Below are 22378 nucleotides of genomic sequence, written 5' to 3'. Positions count from 1 at the left end.
TTCAATAGTGAAGATAACGTTTCTTCACTATTAAAGGATTCATCAGAGACTCATCCCATCTTCCACAGGATCATGATATATTTGATACTCTGGCAGAGATGTCCGTTTTCCCAGCTTCCTCCCCTGGCTTAGGGTACAGAATTATCAGAAGGTAATGATGACAGAAATTTAAAACCTCACAATTTCCATATCCAAATCCAAAGTCTCAAGGACTGAAAATCAAGTAAGTGCTGCTGGTAAGGGAAAAAGAAAGGACTCCTGAAGAAATGAGAGAAAGTTCTGTGTATCATTTTTATTTTTCATGTGGAAAGTTATCTGAAATGTTATGTGACTATTTTAAGATAAAAAAAATTAGATAACATAAATATTTTGAGAAAAGGGTTTCAAATAGAAAATCTAAGTAAAGAGGAGAAAAATCTGCATATTTCATGTTTCTCTAAGGTTGACTAAAAACAACTTAGAGACATGAATTTTCTGCAGATCAGTTTATTTCATTTAATCTATCAGCTGCAGAGGAGAAAAAAATGAAAATTATGTACTCAATATGGCCTATTTCTCTTTATAAACCATAATTACAAGCATCATTTTATCTTCATTTGTTGCTCTTAATACTTCCACTCTGAGCGATCTGTAAAGTTTCGTTTATGGTAACCGCTCCCCCTCCCCCGGCCCCGCCTGCCCCATCTTTTTCTCCTCTTCCTTTTGCCAACACAAGCCAACCATACACATGTCAGGAAGAACCTGGGCCACAGGGGCGCCTGGGTGGCTCAGTGGGTTAAAGCCTCTGCCTTCAGCTCAGGTCATGATCCCAGGGTCCTGGGATCGAGTCCCGAATAATCAGGCTTTCTGCTCAGCAGGGAGCCTGCTTCCCTGACTGACTCTCTCTGCCTGCCTCTGCCTACTTGTGATCTCTGTCAAATAAATAAATAAAACTCTTAAAAAAAAAAAATGAACCTGGGCCACCAACCTCAACAGAGTTATCATCACCAAGTGTCTGTTGGCCTCCTCAGCAGTTTCCTGAGTATATTTCAGATGACAGAATCATCTAGTAATCCATACAGGAAACACTGGCTCGTGGAGTGAAAAGCTCAGCTGTGCAATGCTGTTCACCAAAGCCAGTATTCATGATGTCAGAACATTCTGACTGGACGCAAACTGCAGCAAGTGCACAGAATCACTATGTCCTTAAAAACTAAAAGTTCTCCCAGCTCCATGGGGAGTCTGCTTCTCCCTCTGACCTCCTCCTCACTCATGCTCTCTCTCGATGACTCTCTCTCAAATAAATAAATAAAATATTTAAAAAAAACCAAAAAACTAAAAGTTCCTCTGATTTGGGTTGATTTCACGAGTCACCGCAATGTCTTCCTGTGAATTTCAGTCCTTTCATTAGAGACTCTTAGTTAATGTGGATGATTTATTGCCCCGTTCTGGGTCATCTATTTCCAGTCTGCTCTGTAATGTTCCGCCAAAAGCCGAGCTCTGTCCTGCACGAATTCACAGCCCTCTGGCTGGTGTGCATGCCTGTGGGTTAGCGCCATTCTCCAAGGAACATGGCTACTCGGGTTGTAGACTTGGAGGGCAAAACTGAAATGCCAACATCTTCAACAATCGTCCCGGAAACCACATTCCCCAGTGGTGAGCCCTATACCTCAGGGACATTAGAAATTCAAATTCTGTCTTCAACTCAAAGCAAAAATAGCAAAACTGGCCACTTACCTGATTACTCATCCCAGCTGCTAGGCTTATTTTCAATTTAGTTGATTCTAATTTGTTGTAAAGTGCTATAAAATACCTTCATTTAACTGACATCACATAAAATTCAAGGTGATGCTAATTTCTCTTCCACTAGCAATGCTCATTAAAAAGATGGGTGTCACTGTTTTCTCCCTTCTCCTGACTGTGCACCTGGATTTCAAAAATAAAAATGTGCCTTACCTGGAACGTGAGCGGAGAAGGAAGGGTTGGATAGGGCTGGTCAGCTTTAAGAGCTTCTCAGGTATGTGCTGGTACCACTGAACTTCACACTTTAAGGCACTTTGGGATTCCCCAAAATATGGGGCTTCTGAACTTTGCCTGCTCAGTGGCCATCCTCTTATTTCCAATCCTTCCTGGCTTTCCCAAATAGAACTGTCTGATGCAGACGCTGCCTTCCTGGAGCTTGTCCCTTCCTACCCTCTTCAGTCACAAGTGCTCTGTTTCTTGGCACAAAGGGCACAGAAAACACTCACCAAGGTACCAGGAATTGTGGTCCCCTTGCCCCAGTACTGCGGCTACAGGCTACCTTTGTGTGAGCCATCACTACTTCTTGGCTGTTTGGGGGGTCTCTGTGTTACATTTAGGCTTGAATCTCTATCAGTGTTCGGTGCTCTTTTGGGATAACATTTGACCTAAGGTATGGTCGGTAATGTGCTTCGTGAAACTGTAACAATATCATTAACGACCACATGAAAAAGACGCCGATGCTCAGCGGCTCCCTGATCGAATGCAAACAAAGATGGAAATAACATTGTCCTGGGGGTCATTGATCAGAGGCAAGGCAGCAGAACTGACATGTCTCTTGCAAACCAAGTCCGGCATTCTCCAGACCCTGTTTTCTCTATAAACTTGTACTACTCAGATTCTCCACATTAGGACAGTTAGAAACGTAACAGTTACATAATGACTATTTACAGTCTGTGTTTGCGTTACAAGTGATTAGTAGAAAGATACACTTTTCTCCCCAGATACCAGTGTATTTCACAACAACTCATATAGTATCGACTGGGGGCCGGGAGTGAATTTATCTACTCTGAGCTATTCCCAAACAAAAGCTGTGAAGAAAAGGATCCCAGTGAACGCCAAGTCCAATGCATTCCCCCCAGAGGAAATTCTGAGAGAAGACAAAAAAGTGCAGACTTGGGTTACCTGACAAGGTGATGTCACAATATTGTTTGATCCAAGGACACAACCCAAACATCTGCTGTGTACCCTGTGCTGCTGTGGAAAGGCAGCAGAGGATTGCAAAGCAAGAAAGAGACACAGGTACTGAAAGGGAATCCAAGCTTCTGAGGAAGGAAGAAAGGAAACGATGGCACGGTGGGTCTCTAATGGACACCTCTGTAACACTAATTCAAAATCACAGCTAATTATTATGTTTGGGACAAAATACAAGAGATTCGCCCTGTTATTTTCCCCAAATCTCCAGGCTCTTATCTTCAGATGAGTGTAGCATGATGTGTAAGTGCATGAATCCCCCAGTCAGAGTGCCCGGGGTTAAAATCCTGCCTCCGGCTTAGAGCTATGTGACCCCATGAACTTGGGCAAGTGTGTGTAAGTGTCTTTGTGCTCGAGTCCACGTATCTGCAAAATGTGGATATGAATAGTGCCGACGTGACAGAGTTCTTCTGGGGACGCAGTTTACACACATACGGTGTTGAGACTAGTGCTTGATGTACTGCAAGTACGTAAAAAGGTCAGCTTACTATCTCTAGCCTGGACAACCACCTACCTTCACTGACTTCCCTGCCTTCAGTCTTAATCATGAGCCCTCTTACACTCACCAGAGAGACTTGGAGAATCTAAGTCATGAACTGGGGTGTTTTTGCCTCCTCATATAATACTATTTAACTGTTCATATCCGCTTCAGGATTAAGTCCAAGTTTTTAATGTGGTCTATGAGATCCTCCATGGTGTGGCCCAACCTACTTCTCTAGTTCATTTCTGCCACATCCTACCCTAGATTTTCCTGGGAAGGGCTCCATAACCACTCCCCTCCTCTAGGTATCTACCCCTACTCTGTATCATCATGTGCTGAAACAACCCATTACAGAGCTTGTTTCCCCACTTGATTCAAACCCTTTGATAATCCAGACAAAATCTTATTCACCCCTGTAAAAGGCTGATCTTTGAAATATACCCGTATCTACAGAGACTGAGGACTTCTTCCCACTTCTACTGCTACTACCCAAGTGCAGATGCCACTGTCTCTCGTCTGGCCTCACACAACAGCCTCCTGTCTCCCTGCTTTCAACCTCCCTCAATGGTTCAGCCTCTACCCAGCAGTCAGAAGACACTTCTCTGACAGTTTTGTCTTTACGGTGTTTGAAATTATTTATTTCTCTTCATCTCTACCACCTCCATCCCATCTCATCTATTAGGAACCAGCAAAACTGGCTACTTTTCATTGTTTTTCAAGAGATGAGGGACTAGGTCACTCTTCAGATAAACCACCCAGGCTGGCATAGGTGGTAACCCCAAGAAAGGGAATCTACAATGGTAAGTACAGGATGGACATGATGAGCGTCAGTATGGCCTCAAGACTACCTACAGCGATGAGGACTAAGTCATACCACTAACCTCCCTCTTACAACTTTCCCCAGAAAAAGAAACCAATCATTGCTAGAGGAACTTTTCACAGCTGGATCCAAACAGTACAAGGGATGGACTATTGTGGATACTTGGGTGTGCAGCCCTGATCTTCTCTTTAGGAATGAAGCAAATGTTCTCCCATCTGCTGGGATTATTGTTGGCTGATGACTCTTAGCTTTGTCCCTCTTTGGGAATTGCCCTTGGAAACCTTAAGACTAAATCCATGGACAAACATGGTACAACAACCTTAGAAGGCATTTCTATTAGCAAATTTATGAAACAGTGCAAATGAAAGAGAAGCACAAAATAAAATAATATAAAATATGATACCAAATATCTGAAATGTAGAGGGCAGAGGATTAAAGAAAGAGTTCAAAAAAATTAAGTGACCATCAGCTTAATGTAGACTGCTATATGCAGAAGATGTTATATATAAACTGAGTGGTAACCACAAATCAAAAAAAGTTACAGATATGCAAAAAATAAAGAGAAAGGAACCTAAATATATCACTAAAGAAAACCAAACCATGAAAGAGAGAAAAAGAAAAAAGTATCAGAGAAAAACTAAAAAGCAACCACAAAACAAGCAACAAAATGGCAATAAAAACATATCTGTCAATAATTACTTTGAATGTAAATGCTTTAAATGCTCCAATTGAATGACACAGGGTGACAGAGCGGATAAATAAACAAGACCCATTGACACTGCTGCCTACAAGAGACTCATTTCAGACCTAATGACGTCTGCATATTGAAAGCGAGGGAATAGAGAAATATTTATTATGCAAATGGATGTCAAAGAAAGCCAGAGTCGCAATTCCTATATTGGACAAAATAGACTTTAAAACAAAGTCTATAAGAAGAGACAAAGGAGGACACTAAATAATAATAATAATAATAATAAATAATAAGGGGGATAATCCAACAAGAATATATAACTAAATGAATTCAGAGAGGTTGCCGGATACAAAAATCAACGTACAGGAATTTGTTGCATTTCTATACAAAAATAGTGAAGCAGCAAAAAGAGGAATTAAGAAAATTCCATTTACAGGTAACATGTAAGATGCCTAGGAATAAACCTAACCAAAGTGAAAGATCTGTACTCCGAAAACTATAAAACACTGAAAGATATTGAAGACGACCAAAAGAAATGGAAAGACATTCCATGCTAACAGACTGGAAGTACAAATATTGTTAAAATGTCTATACTATCCAAAGCAATGTACAGATTTAATGAAATCCATATCAAAATACCAACATCATTTTTCATAGAACTAGGACAAAAAATTCTAAAATTTATATGGAACCAGAAAAGACCCTGAATTGCAAACCAATTTTGAAAAAGACAAACAAAGCTGGAGGTATCACAATTCCAAACTTCAAATTGTTACAAAACTGTAGTAATCAAAATGGTATGGTACTGTCACAAAAAACGGGCATCTAGATTTCTGAAACAGAAAACTAGAAACGAACCCACAATTATATTGTCAATTAGTCTTCAACAAAGCAGGAAAGAATATCCAACAGGGAAAAACACAGTCTCCTCAACAAACGGTGCTGGGAAAACTGGTCAGCTATATGCTGGACCACTTTCTGATCCCGTACATGAAAATAAACTCAATGGATTAAAGATCTAAATGTGAGATCTGAAACCATAATAATCCTAGAAGACAACACAGGCAGTAATGTCTCTGACATCAGCTATAACTTTTTTTAAAAAAAGATTTTATTTATTTACTTGACAGAGAGAGAGAACAGAAGTAGGCAGAGCAGCAGGGAGAGGAAGAAACACGCTCTCTGCTTAGCTGAGAGCCCGATGTGGGGCTTGATCCCAGGACCCTGGGGTCATGGCCTGAGCTGAAGGCAGATGCTTAACCCACTGAGCCACCCAGGCACCCCAGGTGTAACATTTTTCTACATACGTCTCCTGAGGCAAGGGAAATAAAAGCAAAAGTAAACTACTGGGACTGTGTCAAAATAGAAAATGTTTTGCAAAGTAAAAGTAACAATCAACAAAACTAAAAGGTAACCTATTGAATGGGAAAAGATACTTACGAATGACGTATCCAATAGAGGGTTAGTATTCGAAATATGTAAAGAACTTACACTACTCAATACCCAAATACCCCCAAATAATCCAACTGAAAAATGGGCAAAAGACATTTTGAATAGACAAATGAATGGACATTTCTCCAAAGAAGACATCGAGGTGGTCAGCAGACACGTGAAAATGTGCTCAACGTTGCTCATCATCAGGGAAAAGCAAATCAAAACCAAGGTGAGATATCACCTCACACCTGTCAGAATCGCTAAAATCAAAAATACAAGAAACAACAGGTGTCGGCAAGGATGTGGAGAAAGGGGAACACTCACGCGCTGTTGGAGGGAATGCAAACTGATGCAGCTAGTGTGGAAAACTGTATAGTAGTTCCTCAAAAAGTTAAATATAGAACGACCCAACAATCCTAATCACCCTACTGGGTGTTTTCTCAAAGAATACAAAAACACGAATTCAAAGGAAAACATGCTCCCTGAAGTTGACAGCAGCATTATCTACAGTGTCCATCACTTGATGAGCGGGTACAGAGGCACCTGGCTGACTCAGTCAGTTAAGTATCTGACTCTTGGTTTCAGCTCAGGTCCTGATCTCAGGGTTGTGGGACTGAGCCTCGTATTGGGCTCAGTGTGGAGTCTGCTGGAGATTATCTCCCTCTTTTTTCCCTCTGCTCCTCCCCCGACTTGCTCATGTGTGTGTGATCTCTCTCTCTGAAATAAGTAAAATCTCTATTTAACAAAAGAAGAAGATGTGTAATGGATAAAAGAAAATATATGCAATGGAATATTACTCAGCCATAAAAACAGTGAAATATTGCCATTTGCCATGAGATGGATGGAGCTAGAGAAGATCCTGCTAAGAGAAAAAGAAAGACAAATACCTTATGATTTCACTCATATGTGGAATTTAAGCAGCAAAACAAAGGGAGAGAGAGAGAGAGAAAGAAAGAGAGAGAGAGAGAAACCAAGAAACAAGGCTCTGAATATAGGGACCTGTTGGTTACCAGAGGGGAGGTGGGTGCGGGAGGGTGATGTGTGGAAGTGTTGACTCACCATATTGTACACCTGAAATTAATACTATATGTTAACTGTACTAGAATTAAAATAATAAAACACTGACCATTCTGACATGTTTTTAAAAAGTAAAAATGATAAATAAAATGTTAGAGGAAAAGGGGAAGGGGTGTATTATTTGCCTTTTCTCCGCACTAGCTTTGTAGATAGTGGGAAAAAGCAATAATCAGAGGAAACTTTAGGAATGTTATAGGTACCCTAAGTAATCAGGCTTTGAGACAAAAATATGAAAAAGACTTGAGTATTAACACTATTTACTTGGGAAAAAGATTACAGGAACTAAAAAAAAAATACACTTTGCCATTCTCCTTAAGGTTTGGCTAAATTCCAGTTTTTTTAGTATTATCTTGGCATAATGGGAAAGCCTGAAGCAGTCTGGAAGAGTTAAACTGGCAGGTATTGAATCTGGCCTTTAAAATATAATCATAAAATTACTATGTTGGTCCTGAATTTCCCTTATTGTGTTTAAGGTGGAGTTTTATGAACTGGACCAGAGTGAAGTAATGGAAGTGCCCAATGATCATTATGTTATTATTGCTCTTTCTGAAAGCAATGAAATGGTATAATCAATGAAATTGTAGCTTCATTTAGCTGGTGGAGAGGACACACCAGTATGTTTATGGCTTAATTCCTCTTTAGAATGAGGACGAAGAAAGTAAAAAACTAAAAATGCTGTATGAAGAATGACTAAACTTTAAAGTCACACTTGCCAAGCATATCCAGAACTCGCCTGAGATGAAGGTAAGAATGTATTTGCTTTGGAAAAACAGAGGATGACTGCATTGGGAGACAGCTGTTAAAATGTGCTTGGGTTCTTCAAAAAATAGGTGCCTTCACCTGCGGTGTTTAATTTTGAAACCCTCTAAATTGTAGGTAAAAATTTGTGTGCACATTTCTCAGGATGGGGGGTTTAGCTTTTACTAGATACTCACTGGGGTCGTGCCCTGGATAACCTTAAATTCCTGTCCCAAATGCTTACTAACATCTTCCCATACTAACGTAAGCAACCTAGATGTGGGGCATTTTGTTTATTTTTAGAACAGCCTCACAGAAGTACAACAGACATAATAAATGGTACCTATTCAAAGTGTATAATTTGGTTAAGTTCTGATACACGTATACAGCAATGAAACCACCACAAATAAGATAACGAACATATCCAAAATATGCCAAGATTTCAACAATCCTTTGTAATTCCCTCCACCTTCCCTTCTCTGCCGCTACTTCTAGTCTACCCAGGAAACCACTGATCTCTTTGCTGTCACTGTAATTTGCATTTCTAAAGTTGTATACACATGGAGCCATGTAGTGTATACTTGTCTTTTCTGGCTTCTTTTCCATACTCTATCATTATGTTGAAATTCATCCATGTTGTACCATGTATCAATAAATCATTCCTTTTCAAGCAGTATTCCATTGTATGGATATACCACACTTTGTTCGCATGTTCGTCTCTTGATGGACATGTGGGTTGTTTCCAGGTTTTGCCATTACATGCTGTAATGAGTACCGCGTGTTATACGTAACTAATGAATTATTGAACACTACACTGAAAACTAATTATGTACTTACACAGTGGCTAACTGAACAGAGTAAGTCTGTATAGACACACATTGTCCTTTCATCTGGGTACAAACCTAGGAGTAGAGAGCGGCTGGTTCACACAGACGTATGTGTGACTTTATAAGAAATTACGGAAATGTTTTCTAGGGCAATCGTACCATTTTTACATTCCTTCCAGCAGCGTGAGGGAGTTCCAGTTTCTTACACACTTGCCAACACCTGATCGTAACTGTAACTTGCATTTCCCTGATAGAGCATCTTTCCATGTGCCTGTTTCATATAGTCTTTTTGTTGTTGTTGTTGTTTTCTTTTTATTCTTCTTTTATTATTGTGTAGTCTTTTTAAGGTCACTTTCTAACAATTAAGAGTTTCTATGAATGCAGGTGTAGTTTTTCTTGGTTAAGGAGAAGGCTTTTTCTGAAAAGAATCATAAGCCTTTGTTAAGCAACTATAGGTGTTTCTTCATCCAAGAGATACGCTTTTCAGATCTTCTAGCTCATCTAGTAAATGATAAAAACACAAATATAAAGGTCTTGGATCTCAAGCAGTATCAGTCTACATCTTGGAAAATCTCCAAGAGCTCCCTATAGAGTTCAGAAACCTCAACCTTACTATGGATTTTCTAACATGTAGATCACAAGTTCGAGTAGAATTAAAGAAGAGAAGGAAATGGTCATATCATGGAAGGCAGAAGACATAAGACACAGGAAATCCACCCAGCTTTGATTTATTGCTAGAGGTTAAAAGAAAAACCTGTCCAGGTCTTCCCTGTTTACAGCAATAGATCTTATTTAATTATACTAGATGTCTAGATTCCAAGAGAAGAGTCTCACACCCAGAGTACATTCTGGAAATATTAACAAGACTATATGTATACAGGGCATGAAGGTAAGACATACTCCAGGATGTTAATGACAACCCCCCAAACACTGCTGAAAGATGACTTATATGTAGCAAATACTACAGAGTAAGATGATAGGCCAGCTGCTCTCCACTGTACTCTATGTACAAGACTACAAAATTTATGCCTCTTCAGTGCCTATAGTCACTTGATTGAAAACAAAAACACTTAAAGAAATAAGCTTTAAGCTATATTTATGACCTTGTCAAATCATATGAATTCTAAGAAAGTTCTAATCAGTCACAGGAAATACACCAAAGGGAAATGAAACATTTAATTCATAGGATCAACTTTTTTTGTCACTCTTGCTTTACCTTGATTTGTTTTCTAGCAACGTTTTTCAATAATCACATACTAATAGGACATACACAGCTTGGGATTTAACCTACCAGCTTCTGGACTGGGAAAAGCTTTGGAAAAGTTAAAATTAATGAGATAGTAAACACGCCGGTAAGAGGAATGCTATTTAAATTATGGGCCAATGCAGTCAACTGAGGCAGAGCCATCTGTTGTAAGCGCCACAGCTTGGAGAAACCTGAAGGACTCCTAGCCCAGCCCGTGGCAGCCGCCTTCCAAACACAAACGTTTCTCACCCATGTATGTGGCCATCTTACACAGAGGAGGAGAGCTGGGCTTCTTTTATATTATGTGGCACTGCTCAGAGGGGGACACCTATTTTATCTTCATTTCTTGAGTTATTACCTTCTTTGTGGTATATTCTAAAGCATTTGAAGGGTTTTAGTAGCCAGTAAAAGGTACAGACTAAGGCAGAACAAGTCACTGATTTTTTATTTTTTAAAGATTTATTTCTTTGAGAGAGAGAGAGAATGAGAACACAAGCGGAGAGGAGGGGGAGAGGGAGAAGCAGACTCCCCGCTGAGCAGGGAGCCTGTCGCAGGGCTCAGTCCTAGGACCCAGAATCATACCCTGAGCCAAAGGCAGATGCTTAACCAACTGAGCCACCCAGGTGCCCGAACTCACTTCTTTTATAACAAGGAATCAAACTGATGCAAAGGTTGCCTGGGAGTTCACTCTACATTAGGATATAGCCTAAAGAGTAAAGGACCTGAAATCTAATGCTATTTCTAATACACAACATAAACTTTGCAAAATCACCTTCCGTGTGCCTTAGACCACTGAAACTCCAAGTATCCAGCAGCCCAGATATTTGTAGGTCCACATGAAGTATGGAATGTGTGCCAGACGGAAATCAGTCATTGCTCCCTTCATTGAGAAAGTCTTGCTACCTCCTCTCCCCCACCCCCAAAAGCTAGTTGAACTTCACGACGCTATTGTGGCACAAGCTAGTACACGGATCACACTGAAGAGGCCTCCTCTGTGCTGTTCCCCAAATAATACTCACCTGCCCCCATCCTTCCCCCACCATCCTTGATAGATTGGCTTGGGTCAAGTCTGAGAAAACTGGCGGTGCTCTAGAGTATCTCCGACAACAGGGAAGATACTTAAATGGAACTTTTTGCGGGAACTTCACAATCAACAGTAGAATAAAAGATGGAGAGAGAACAGGAATGCGGGAAAAGCTGAGGAAATAAAATACTTCATAAAGAAGCTTCTTGTCATAGTGTCATATTCAATTTAACATTTGTTCTGTATTTTTAATTTTTAACAAATCATTGTTAATTGTTGCATGAAAATAAGCTGGCATGAGATTGGCAGACTCTGCTTTGTACCTGCAGCTTTGATCTTATCTAGTAAATGTGAGACATTAATTGCAGTGAACACAGATCTCACTCTTACACACGATTAAATCTGAAAGACCATCTCCATTATCTTCTCCCTTACCCCTTGACCAATTCCCCTTTCCCTGTTGAAGGTAATCTCACCTCTCTTTGACTGAGGCGTGCAGAGCTTGCTGATAACATAAAGGGAGTGGCCAGGGACGGCTAACTGCTCTGATTAGGGTGGGAGTAGGAGTTACAGTCAGTGCTGACACCCCTGCTAGAAATCTGAAGCAGCAGCTAGTTGTGCTAAGGGCGGGTGGGCAGTCTGCACAACAGAGAAAGCACAATTGGGCAGAGTCATTGCAAAATCAGAGGTTAGGGACCATAAAATATACACAGAAATTCAAGGCTGACATACAGCAGAGAGGGGGTACTTTGAACATGCCTGTGGTACTGGTTCTGAGATTTGTTATATGGGATCCAGTCTACAATGATTTTTCTTTTTTAGTAATCTTTTAAAAAATTTGTATTAAACTCTTTTGACACTAAAATGAGCTTTAAAAAAGTACATGTTTAATAAGTTAGGTCCTGTTCTTCTTCTTCTTTTTTTTTTTTAAAGATTTTATTTATTTATTTGACAGAGAGAGGTCACAAGCAGGCAGAGAGGCAGGCAGAGACAGAGGAGGAAGCAAACTCCCTGCTGAGCAGAAAGCCTGATGCGGGGCTTGATCCCAGGACCCTGAGACCATGACCTGAGCTGAAGGCAGAGGCTTCAACCCACTGAGCCACCCAGGCGTCCCTCCCTGCTCTTCTTTTTGCATAAAGCCGTGAAACCCATGCACAATATTTGTCCAAGTTTACCACCCATCCTGGGGCTATCGTTAAGTCACTGACTCCCAAGGAGACAGAGGAGACACGAGTTGCCTGACAAAGTATCAGAACCTCTGTCAAGCAGCAGCAGTTCCTATTCAAAGGCTGTTCCCAGAAGAAAATGACTTGACAGCCACAAAAGCAGGATGTATGTTTACATATCACCCCTGTGAGAGATCCTTTTCGTCTTGTACTCAAAACTGTCCCGGTTTACATGATAAATTGGTATGGTCATCCTACTTACAAGGGATCTAGACTGAGGCTCCTTGAAAGTAGAAACCACCTGTCACCTCCAGAGTCCCAGCTGGTCCCCAACACTGAACCTGGCACTCAGTAGGTACTAAATGAATTAACAAAGGAAAGATCTACAATCCTAACAGGATTAGGATGTAGTTTCTCAGAAGCCCATAAAGATAGGAAGAACCAGAGTTGATTAGAGTAGCATAAGGCTGGGCTTTTCAGACCTCCAGCTTCTACCCCATACCATAGAAGGAACCTCCTCTATCTTGTTAAATGCTTGAAAAACTCTTTCCCCCTCTCCAGCTGGCCAAGGTACCACAAAGACAGAACAAGGTCTATTTAGCTCACTGTTGTACACGTAATAACCAGCACAGTGTCTGGCTCACAGAAGGTGCACATAAATAATTATGGGTTGAATGAGTGAAAATAAACTAGCAGCACATTTTGTCAAGGATATTATCAAGGATTATGTGAACTCTTCCAGGAATCTGCAATGAAATTTGAGCCTTGATCTCTCATTATGGATAGAAGGATAGATTTCATGGTAAACCAATTTTAGGCAATTAAGAAGTAGTAGAGATGGAATTATTCTCCTTTATGGTGGAAGGAAGGGGTGTAGCCTCTCTTTGTCCCTAAAATTCAATGAAACCTACAAGGAATTCAGGCATTCAAGTGTATTATCTGATTACAGTACACTGAACTTAAGACATACTCATCCCACCCTTCTGCACTAAGTCTCCCAGATGGGAGCTGGAAGCTGGGTATATAGTGCTCACACTTGTAAGATTATCCCTTCGACCCTGACAACATGCCTTGGGTCTTTCCTCCCTCTGTTACCATTGGGATTTAGACTATGTACTCCTACTTTCCTGTGCCTGCATTCATCCCGAATTGAAAAGTCAAAGCCTTCTGGACTCTAACTTCGACTGTTTCCAACACTCCAGAGTCTCACAGGGGGGTGGGGAGTAGTACTTACTCAAAGGTCCTTCATGTGTAGATTTTATCATGAGAAAGTCACTCATGAGGAGACCACAGAGAACATGGGCTCTCCACGTTGTGGCCCAGTGGCCAGGGATACAGGGGAGGAGGGGACAGTGTGTTGAGAAGTTGTATACAAGAAAAGTTGTGGCCTATTAAGACCCGTAACTTTAAAGCAGATGTGTGTTCCAATCGTGCGCAATGTTCAGGTATTAAACAAATTCTTACTCAAGGGTGTACCATCCCGCTGGTGTTCCCACTAGATGTTGGGGACACACAAACATAAGCGACGTGCACCTTGCCTTGCCTAGTGTGTGGGCAGTTCTTAACCCAAGGGTTATAGCAAGGTCCCCAAAGTGTTGTTGGTGGGGTAGGAATAAGGGGTAAGTATGGCAAAGGCCAACAGCCTAGAGCATAGTTCTGGGCAGGACTCCGGGAAGAGTGATACTTTATCTCCATCTAGAAATAAGCGTAGGGGTTTGCCGGCTGCATGGGAACATTCCGGGTGGAGGAAGAGCATGTGAAAGATGGGAGCAGAGCGAGTCTGAGAGCATCGCTGAGTGTCCAGCGTGCTGGAGTGAGCCTGAAACAGAGGGACCGCGGGAGACACAAGTGACAAAACTGCCAGAGGCTGACGGTCTCGGCCTTGTCCACCAAGGAGGATGGGTGTCATCTTCCAAGAAAAGAGTTTCCAGGATGACACCAGTTAGCGATGTGGACGTTACACACAGAAAAATATTATCACTGTTGTTGAACGTTTGGACGAAGAAATCTAAAATGCTGGTTTGGCTTTGGCAAAGTGAAAAGCTTTTAAGGGTCATAAGACATGTTGATTAGAACAGAACCTATCATTAAATAGGACCACTTTTGTACACATTTTAAAATGAAAATCTTTATACACGTACGGTCAGTCTTTACACTTACTGCCCATGTAAAATGACGTTCTCACGCAGACTGTAAAAAAAATTAATGCAGTACCTTGCCTGGATTCAGATAAATTAAAGGAGGAATTAAAACACCCGACCTGAGCATTCTCATGCGGGCAGGATCAGTCACTCTAAGCTGCTGCTGCGTGGGGGGTGTGGGCTTAATGCAACTAACCTTACAGAGAGGAGCTCTTTTCCCCAGACGATTGGTTAATGCAGCAATCACTGTATCTTACTATATTAGTTATCCTAATTGAACAGATAAGAAACCCTCTATCAGCAAATTCATTTTTCTCTCCTGACATTGTTCTCTTACCACCAGGGTAATGGAGAAGGAAGAGCCATTACTGCGAAGAAGATAAAAACGACACTGGGAAAAAAACCAACTTCAGTGCGAGAAATCTCGAATTGATTTTTTTGTTTGTACATTTGTTTTTACCAAAGCGGTATGAATAAAGTTAGCGGTGGAAAAGCAGCTTATCATGTGTCTTGAGGCTGGGAGGGACATGCCAGGGCTTCTGATGTCCTTCTTCAGGCATGAGGGTCTGTACCTCATTTAAGACCTGGGGAGGTGGTTTACCTTATATTTGAGAACGTCTACAGAAGCAGTTCCCACCTCCTTGTGACCCATTTCCACAGGACATTACCACTTTATTACCTGCTAGTATACCTTAATGAAACCACCAGCCTCTCTGAACTCTTGGTGGATATGCGGCATTATTTTAAGAGGAAAAGCAGTCACCTAAATAGCAAAACGTAAACTCAAAGACCCCCTGTGTGCATTACTATTAATAATAAATACTAACTTATATGCTTTAGGGTATTCAGATTGTCATTCAGCACCCACTACAAGTCATAAGAAGGTATGTCCAAGAGATGAATATCCTAGAAATTTAATCGCTTTCAAACAACCTTACCTTTCAACTCTTAGCAGCCTAAGATTCACTGTTGTAATGGACCTGCACTTCTCTATTATTCTTAAATAAAACGCAATATCTTGGGATGGAAGGAAACACCAAGTATCCCAAATACTTAGGTCATAGTGTCCACAGTCATCGCTTTTCCAAGTCTTCATCTCCCTACACTTTCTCTAGATTGGAATTCACGACACATGTGTGCTTGGCCAGCACCATCTCTTACACAATAAACTGAGTTATTAGAAATTCCAATCTTTTTGGGATGGGGAAAGCAGAGAAGATCTTAAATATATACTTTAAGAACCTCGTCCTTAATGCCAGACACAGTACAGATAATTATCAGAAAGTCGTGTTGTTGTTATTGCCGTCATCAGAAAGTATTAGAAGGATGGCAGGGGGAAGAAGACGACAGACAGCTGCAAGGATGTGCTGGGTCTCTAACGACTGGTGGGGGGCCAAATCATTCTTCCACCTAAAAATAGCAATCAGGGCAACTCGATTTTTGCTTTGGTCCTTGCAATGATACTGGAATTTCTGAATGAGAAGATTACCAAACTTTCAGGAATGGCCTGAACTCATGAAGGGGTCAGATATCACAAGTTCCTCACAAGTACAAGAGACACAATAAAGACTTCCATCCCCTCCCTAATAAACTGAGAAGGTATCAATTTGCTGTCTTTCAGCCTTAGATACCCGAGCACAACAAACGGAATTTAGACTTTTTAAGACAGGTAGCAGATTTAAAAAAAAAAAAAAAAAAGGGAAACAGAGGTCACATTGATTTGAGGAATAAAGAGCAGAAGGAGACAAACACAACACTGTGGCAAGGGAAGAGACAAGAAAGCAACACTGTGAGGTCATTAGGGGGCACAAGTAGTTTGCTATCCATGTAAACAAAGTGGCTGATTATCTTAGGGAAGGGACGCTTTCTTGGGAGGATGCGGAGAAGGGGCTCACGGAGTGCACAGTAATGAGATCGAGGACTAAGAGGAGTCACAGGCAATCAAAATACAGAAGAGGAGCCGGGAAACAGACGCTGACTTGGGGATGATCATCAATAATGCACTGAGGAATAAAAATCAGAAGAATGTTTGACAGCAGTGAAAAGGGCAAATAAGACTGTGGGCTGTGTGTGTAGCCTCAGAGAGAACAAGGCAGGACTGCTTATTCTGATGCTATTTAAGGCAGCAAGATCTCATTAACTCTGGGAAGATCTGGCTTTTCCTACCTATGGAAGAAATCAGGTGAAAAGCCGTGAGTTGCAACTGAAGTTGATTCTTGATTCAAAAGACAGGGTACAAGCAAGGACAGTGCAGTTCCTGCCTCAACTCCAGCCCTACTACAGAACAAATGGCCTCCCTCCCTCTCCTTCCCTTCCCTCCCCTCCCCCATCCCTTCTTCCTTCTTCCCCTTCCCCAGGCTTCTCATAATCTTGTACTTTAAGGGTGTTAAGAAGAGGATGAGGAGACTTCGATTAGCCAACTGTGAGAAGAGCAAGGATGGAAACGTTGTGATAGCATCACTCCTCTTCACAGAAATGTCTATGGTAGCAGAGCTACCTACAGAAGGTTGTAGAGCAGTTATGAGACATATGAAGATTTGCTAATCCTGAGACAAAGGGTTAATGATGTCTCCCTTTTACTGACGTACTGTGTTCATGGCTGTCCAATCATTTAATAAAACAGACCATTAAGGAGATGATCCCCAGAATTCTAATCAGATCCTAGGATGGCATGGTAATTGGCAACCCTCGTTGGGGGAGGTCCTGATGTTTTCTCAAAGACCAGTTTGCACTAAGTCACCCAGGGAACACTGAAACTGCCAAATAATCCCCAAATAATATCTTTCTCTGTTCCTTTTGGTAAAATTTTAATATCATTGACTGTTAATGACCACCGGTCAAACAAGCCCTTGGGTTGACAGTGCCTCATTTTCACTTTGAGAAATTCTGCAAACAAGAACAGTGATATTGTCACTTTTGGATAAATAAAACTATTGTTAATAATTAATGATAACAGGGCCCTTAGGTGGCTCAGTCAGCTAAGTGTCCGACTCTTGATTTCGGCTCAGGTCATGATCTCAAGGTAGTGGGATCAAGCCCTATGTCGGTCTCCACGCTCAGTAGGGAGTCTGCTTAAGATTCTCCCTCTGCTCCTCACCCGCCCCCTCAAATTGTACTAGCTCTCTCTCTCTCTAATAAAATCTTTAAAAAATTAGTGATAATATATTTAGTGAGACTCTTCATGTTCTCTATGTGCCTATATGTATCATGCTCTATACTTAAAATCCTTACAGCTACCCTCTGAGGTTGAAACTATCATCTGCCCCATTTAACAGAGGAAACTGAGGCACAGAGAGAAGAAAAACCTTGCTCGAGGTCACACAGCTCGGGAGGGGCTGACACAGTATCTGAAGGTAGGCAGTGTGGCTCACCAGAGCTTGATCACCGCAGCGCATGCTGCCTCCCAGATATCTACCATCTCAAAACAGACTTATTGTCCTAAGGCAGGTACTTAAAATAAAAATCAGGACTCAAGAGGCACCTGAGCACAAGCCCCTCTACAACAAAGAGCAGCACCAGTGTGGCTCCCATCTTGTCTAAAACCTCATTTTGTTCCTGCAAGACAGTCATGGGGCCCATATGAAGATCTCCTTGGGCACCCGAATATTGAACCAAGAGAGGAAGCGGAACACTATCCAAACGCCCTCCATGTTCTCCAGCAGGACCATTTTAGAAGGAACGAGGGCTGATACTTCCCAACACACAATACCATCCTCTCTTTCTGATCTTTGTGCCTTTCCACTAAGATTTTTCAAACACCTCAACTCCTCAAAACCTTGACCACAAGTCTCAGTGAAGCTGTGGAAAGGTAAACCTGCTTTGAGGATTATTTTGTGGTTGATGCTTCTACATCTTATTTCCCACTTTAAGAAAACAACAACAACAACAACAACAACACTTTCTGCCTTGGATGAAGGCTTCACCTTGTTCCAGAAAAAGACCTCATTGCTGGGATAGAACACAGTGACAGAGCTGATTTTGTTGACATTAAACGACAACTTTAGAAATTCACACGAGAAATTCTTGAGACAGAATGATCATATTTAAAACCACCTAAAAAACGATGGTATTCGGGTACACTCGGACAACTGCTTCTAGCAGGCGAACGTGTGAGAAGACGGGCAGCTTAACTGCTTGCAGATGCTTTATGCTTTGTGTGAAGGGCAACTATAATGCTAAATAGGGAACAAGCGACCACCTATGGCTTTAACCAAGAGCAGGGCTGGAGACACCATCCTCTGCCCAGAGCGCTCAGCCCCCACAGGCCAAGGGGAGCAGCATTCCCATCTGTTCCCTTTTTCCCCAATAGAGACATCTGTTTGCTGGTCAGGTTGAGACTGGGCTGGAGAGGGCTGAAGAGTGTGATCAATGTCCCATCACTTGTCAGCTGCTTCTGGGCTTTAAACCCATCATAAGGAACCATCACCAGGATCATGCTCTAAGCAATAAAGCTAGTCAGTCCCCAAAACAAGGAATAAAATATATTGTGATGAGTGTGGGACCATCCATGAGGTTTAAAAAGTAACATCATCAGGGAACTGATCCTTCTGGGTGAATCATCACATAAATTGTCCCACGGAGCTATTTTCAGGTGGAATTCCCCTCTGCTACCCGATACATTCCTATCCATTGCCCCCCACCAAATAACCAACAGCATCAGGGAATTCATTTTATTTTTACGCAAGAACAAGAAAAAATAAAATCCAGATGCTACATATTCAACTAATGCTTGAAAAGTGGTCATAAATCTGACACCTCAGAGGTCCTGGTAAGGACGGCCAGACAGCAGCGGGTGATGGAGCTAATGAGACCGAGAGGATGATCTGGACTTTAAGGGTAGAACAATTATTCAAGAAATTTAGAAAGGATATTGTTTATAAACTTTCAACCCCATTTGTTTATCCGGAAACAGGTATTTTTCTAGAAGAGCACAAGTGAAACCTTCACTTAGTCCTTAATAAGTGCTATTTCCATCATACATATTACAGACAGGGAATTTTTTTAAATCGCAGTAAATTCTAAGCTCGAAAAAGGAAACACATCAATCATCCATCAGAAGCATAGCAAAATACACAAAGTGTTAAGCAACAGGAAAATCATGATTAAAGTTGTCCACCCAGATGCACAAGAGACCTTGTCTTTAAACACGGTGATGGTAGATGAACATTTCCAGTTGCTGTTAGAGTAGGACTTGTTGTGAGATGTAACAGCAGGGCTAACTGAAAGGAAGCAATAGGCTGAAAGCTTACAGAGAAATCAGAAACATAAACACCAAATAAATGGTTGTTAGAAACTAAATTTAAAAAAAAAAGGAATCCTCATCCTACAGGTAGTTTAATGAAATAAAAATGGAGCTAATGACAAAAAGTTAAAGATGACAATTATATTTCATCACAAATCTACCTTGTCAAAGATAACAGCTGCCTGGGAGAATGGAAAAGCAGCAGAAAAGACCGCAGTGGCCTGACATTTGAGGTACAGGATCTCACAGGACAAATGAGGAGGCTGTTCACAACTAAATGACATTTTGGCAAGATGATGCAGAAGATTTATTTCTAACTGGCTGGAGGTCAGTTAAGTGTATATATATTTCCATTTCCAAAGAGTTAATCTGCCACAGGCCCACAGTGTGCCGTTCAAACACACATCCCATTCTTAGTTTAGCAGAATGTGAAATTTGGCACCGTTCTAGACAAGATATTGGCATTAGCCTTTTAATGAGAAATGGTGAGATAAAAATGATGAATTCATTCTTGCCTGGGTAATGTAGTAAGAAACGACTGCATTCCAGCTTCTGGTTTCCGAGACATAATTCTGGAAGACAGAAACCTCTGGAATGCCCATCCTGCTTAGTCTATAAATCTGAATGGTACACATGCAGGCCCCCAATTTCTGCTGCTAACACATGCCAGTGATGTGATGAAGACCAATGAAACCCAATAGCACAAAGAACCTCATACATTTTTATGCAGAATGGTAGGTGTTAACTCGATCATACATTCATTCAGCAAACACTTATCAGGCATCTACTAGGCACTCAGTATTACTCTATTCTTCAACTGTTCCAGAATATACCAGTTGACAAAGTAGACAAAAAACCCTGCGTGTTTGGAGTTTAGTCCAGTCATTAGCGAACATACTCAACAAAGCCCCTGAACGACCAGCATTTTCCAGAAATTACATTTTACCAAGCGTTACCACCCAGAGTGCTCAAATAGAGTCCAAATTGGCAATGACCTATTAGGAACTCGGATTTCAAAGGTCTGCTATGGTGAAAAGGTGCAGAGTAGTTTCAATTTTAAGGACAATTCAGATTACCTAGTTGGGTCAAGTAACAAACACTTACCATAGGGGAATGCATGGTAGTTATAAACGCTCTTCAAAACTTGCTAGTCTGCAAAATCCTATTAATCCTAAACATATTATAACGGCCACCTAAGTCACTACTAAGAGAACATGAGCATTTCTTCCACACTTCCCCAGTGATAAGACTTCCCAGGATAACCACCTAAATCGGACCAGAAACACTAAGCCAAGAACAGAACATTAAGTTGTGTACCTGGTCTGAGACTGTCATTAGAGCTGGAATATTCTGCCCTGGGCATCACTCTGATATGTGGGACAGGGGGTGGGAGGGGATGGGGGCAGGGAGGGGGAGAGTCTGCCTGGAAAAACGTAAAGGGATGTGCACTGGAGTTTGTTTGTTTGTTTGTTTTGTCTTGGAAATTACTTATTTATTTATTTTTAATTTACACTAATACCACAGACAACAAAAGAAAAAAAAAGTGAAACTATGACAAATTAACAAGTTTCTGCATAGCAAAAAAAAAAATCAACAAAATAAAAATGCAGCCTATGGGATGACATAAAATATTTACAATTATTTGAAAATGGTCAAAAGGCATATGAAACTGTATTCATCATCATAACCATGATGAAAATGTAAGTAAATTCCACAGTGAGATACCACATCACACTTACTATGGGTGTTATTAAATATTATAAAGACATGTATCAAGGTGTATGTGAAGGGATAGAAAACCAGTACACTCTAATTGGGAATGTAAATTTGTAGACCTATTATGAAAAGCAATACAGAGGTCCCTCAAAAACGTATATATACATATACACACACACACACACACACATATATATGTCATACATACATAATACATTTATATAAGTTGGGTGTATACATATATATATTACATGCATAATACATATACATGTCCAATACATATACATGTCATATATATATCACTATTTATATATATATATATATATATATATATATATATCTCCATCCAACAAAGTCACTTCTAGATATATAACCAAAGGAAATGTAATTTCTATTTCTATTTTTTGAAGATTTTTATTTATTTATTTGACAGAGAGAGAGAGAGATCACAAGTAGACAGAGAGAGAGGGGAAGCAGGCTTCCCGCTGAGCAGAGAGCCTGATGTGGGACTCAATCCCAAGACCCTGAGATCATGACCTGAGCTGAAGGCAGAGGCTTAACCCACTGAGCCACCCAGGTGCCCCTATAATTTCTATTTCTTTTTTTTTTTAATTTTTTATTTCTTTTCAGCGTAACAGTATTCATTGTTTTTGCACCACACCCAGTGCTCCATGCAATCCGTGCCCTCCCTAATACCCACCACCTAGTTCCCCCAACCTCCCACCCCCTGGCCCCTTCAAAACCCTCAGGTTGTTTTTCAGAGTCCATAGTCTCTCATGGTTCACCTCCCCTTCCAATTTCC

At 41.0% G+C, this 22378-nt stretch overlaps 1 protein-coding gene across 1 annotated transcript in view; it reads right to left on the bottom strand.

Moving 5' to 3' along the window:
• STK39 (serine/threonine kinase 39) overlaps positions 1–22378 on the bottom strand; it is a 247505-nt gene that overhangs the window by 16384 nt on the left and 208743 nt on the right. The gene's annotated exons all lie outside the window — the stretch shown is intronic.

The sequence above is a fragment of the Martes martes genome (genome assembly GCF_963455335.1).
Source record: "Martes martes genome assembly, chromosome: 3".
Classification (NCBI taxonomy): Eukaryota; Metazoa; Chordata; class Mammalia; order Carnivora; family Mustelidae; genus Martes; species Martes martes.
The sequence above is the reverse complement of the archived record's forward strand: the minus strand, read 5'-3'. Positions and strand labels throughout refer to the sequence as shown.